The sequence below is a fragment of the Colobus angolensis genome, unplaced genomic scaffold, assembly GCF_000951035.1.
Source record: "Colobus angolensis palliatus isolate OR3802 unplaced genomic scaffold, Cang.pa_1.0 Scaffold166, whole genome shotgun sequence".
Lineage (NCBI taxonomy): Eukaryota > Metazoa > Chordata > Mammalia > Primates > Cercopithecidae > Colobus > Colobus angolensis.
Window position 1 is genome coordinate 3,237,310 of NW_012114777.1, and position 3,725 is coordinate 3,241,034.

Consider the following 3,725-nt stretch of genomic DNA (forward strand, 5'->3'; position numbering starts at 1 on the left):
CTCCTAAGTGGCTGGGATTACAGGTGCCTGCCACCACACCCAGCTAATTTTGAAATTTTAGTAGAGACAGGGTTTCTCCATGTTGGTCGGCTGGTCTCGAACTCCCAACCTTAGGTGATCAGCCTACCTCGGCTTCCCAAAGTGCTGGGATTACAGGCGTGAGCTACCACGCCCGGCCTCAGAGCCTTATTCTTTTATGAATGTTATTCTAGCCTGAAAATAAAATCTTCCTGCAAGTATCAATCACCCTTGAGCCTGTTCATGTGCTGAGAAATAAAGGAGACAAAGAAATAATGGGGAACATAGCAAGATGCAGAGGGAAAATATAAGCAACACAGGCAAACAGGCTGTGTTAACCAAACAAGTACCTTCTGTACTTATTTCAAGTACTTTGGGAAATTTAAGAAAAATACATTAAACGCTCAATAAGGACCAGGGGGTTTTAATTTTTTTATGTGAGAGAAGAAAGTCCTTGTAGATATGTACTAATTGTTTCCTTCCCTCTCTCCAATCCATGATTTATGGAATATTTAATGGTCATTTACTACTCACCTACTCACAGGAAACTGGCAGATCTGATATTTGACCCTACTTAGACGCTGATAAATTGGCCTGTTACCGCTTGCTTCATGGATGTTGGCAAAAGACACAAGACTCATGGGTCAGAGACATGGCCATCCCGGGGGTACAAGTCCCCATGAGAAAGGCTAATTAACACGTGACTTCCAGACTAAAAGCAAATATCAAGGTGCACGTGGTGCCCCTGGAAAGAGGGCTTACAATTGTGTGCAGCCATCAAATGAAGCCTACATCATTCAGCAGGGAGCACAGAGGGATCTGTGTGAAAAAAACCTGACAATGCCATCGTGTCCTCCTGGCCAGCTGATACACCTAGGTTTCCTGGTTCAGTTTAAATAATTGAGTCTAGACCTTGATTTGGAATGATGGCCTAAAGGGCAGACAGTCCACTTGTCCTGTCTGTACGTGGACTAGTACACCAGAGGAGGAGCGTTCATTCACCCCACAGAACGACAGAGCCACAGCTGTGAGAATGGGTGTGGAGAAGGCAGGGGACAAAGGAGAGTCTGCCTTTGCTACTTCCAGCAGATTTGTCAGCAAGTGTAAGAGAATGGCAATCAAATCACAGTGAAAGTAATCTGGAAGAGGATGGCAGACCTGGAAGTCTTAAATTTCAGGTACTTGCAACAGCTTAAGAGAGCTACTCTGGGTCATTTTCCTTTTTGAGAAAGGCTGCAGAGAAAGATCACTAATATCGCTCACTCCCCTATACCTCCTGAGGTCTAAGGGGTTCCCTTTCCAAGTACCAGGGTTGTTCCTCTTCCTCTACTACCATAAAATCATTGAGGTCCATTTCAGTAGCTATAACGTCACCCTCTGTCCAATTATTCCCTTACCCATACCAAGACCTTTCTTTGGAAGAGTCAAGTACAAGAGGGACAAGCAACTTTTATTAAATGGACAGAGAACACTTCTATTAGTTTGCTTGTGCTGCCATAACAAAGTGCCACAAACGTGAGTGGCTTACACAACAGAAATTTCATTTCTCACAGTTCTGGCAGGTGGAGGTCCAAGATCAAGGTGCCATGGGTTGTTTCTGGTGAGACCTCTCTTCCTGGCTTGTAAATGGTGGCTTCTTGCTGTGTCTTCACATGGCCTTTCCTCTGTGCTTGAGTGGAGAAAGAGAGAAATCTCTGGTGTCTGCCCCCCCTTCTTTTAAGGACACCAGTTTTGTTGGATTAGGGTTCCTAATTACCTCTCTAAGGGTTCTATTTCCAAATACAGTCACATTGGGGATTAGGGCTTCAACATGTGAGTTTTAGGGGAACACAATACAACTCACAACAATACTTATTTCCCCACTTTTGTCTGTACATGCCCCCATAGGAGGACTTGGTAAGCAGTCTATTCAAACATGTGTTCATTATTTTTAGGACCTAAGGCCATGTTACTCCAATAAGAAAATCTAGGTGGCTAAACCAGAATGAAGTTTGAATTCTCTGGGGTTCCCTTTTGGCTGGACTGTTACCCAGAGGGTGCCCCCACAAAGCAAACCCAGAACTGCCACTTGAGGAAAGAAGAGAGCATTGTCCCCAGTTTTCATAAGAGCAGAAACCCAAATTTTCAAAACAGGTTTGTTGCAAGACCATCCCCCATGGCTTCTCCCTGCACATTTTAAGGTCAAAGATACTGACTCCCTATGTTCTAGACTCTTTTTTCCAGAATGTTTGTCTGGCAAACAGCCTTGGAGGATAATCATGTCTCCCTCTAGAGTAAAGAGAGTGTTGTTAAATTTTCAGTGTAATAATGTTTTATTCTAGAGCAAAGATCAGACACACTCATTTCCCACTAATGGAGATTTGGGATTCTTAAGCTTGGGGTTCCTTCCTTGTACACCACCTAATGAATGCTCAGATTTCATCTGCCCCCCATCACATTACCCCAGGGGAACTGGGCTGGGGGAACTGGTGTAAATATACTAAACTCTGGCTACCGCTATTGCCATGAGACATAAAGTCCTTTGTCTCTGAGCCAAGTGTCTCATGTCTTCTACCAACACTCATGAAACTATGGCAAGCTCACTTGTTAGCTTGCAAGTAGGATAAAACCTCAGACTTTTCACATTTCTTCTTTTTTTTTTTCTTTTCTTTTTTTTTTTTTTTGAGATAGGCTCTTGCTCTGTCATCTAGGCTGCAGAGCAGCAGTGCAATCATAGCTCACTGTAGCCTCAACCTCCCAGGCTCAAGTGATCCTCCCACCTCAGCCTCCTAAGTAGCTGGGAGTGTGTCCTGGCATGTCACCATGCCTAGCTAATTTTTTAATTTTTTGTAGAGATAGTCTTACCATATTGCACAGGCTGGGCTTCACACTTCTTTTTTCTTTTTTGACAGAGTCTCCCTCTGTCACCCAGGATGGAGTGCAGTGGTGTGATCTTGGCTCACTGCAACCTCTACCTCCCAGGTTCAAGCAATTCTCCTGCCTCAGCCTCCTGAGTAGGTGGGAATACAGGTATGCACCACCAGGCCCAGCCAATTTTTGTATTTTTGGTAAAGATGGGGTTTTGCTTTGTTGGCCAGGCTGGGCTCAAACTCCTGACCTCAGATGATCCACCCACCTTGGCCTCTCAAAGTGCCGGGATTACAGGCATGAGCCCCTGTGCCCAGCCATTTCACACTTCTTGATGATCACTCTCACATTTTTTGTCCTGATCATTACCATGGAAGCAGCCAAGAGAAGATAATTCCTTTCTGGAGACAACCAAATTCAGTGACCAAACGGCCTCACTATGGTGCATGGACCAGGACATGGTAAGAGAGTAGAGTGAGAAATATTTTTCAGTCAGTTTTTGAGGAGGCAGTTTCAATACTCAACACAGGAAGCTTGTGAATGGTAGGGAACTGTGCTGGTCCATTTGTGTTGCTACAGAAGAATGCCTGAAACTGAGTAACTTATAAAGACAAGAGGTTTATTTGGCTCATGGTTCTGCAGGCTGTACAGGAAGCATGGCACCAGCATCTACTTCTGGTGAGGACTCAGGAAACTTAAAAACATGGCGGAAGGCGAAAGGGGAGCCCATGTATCACATAGTGCGAGACAGCAAGAGAGACAGCAGGAAGCTCCAGGCTCTTTTAAAAACTCAAATCTTGTATGAACTCATGGAGCAAGAACTCACTCATTACTGCAAGGATGGCACCAAGCCATTCATG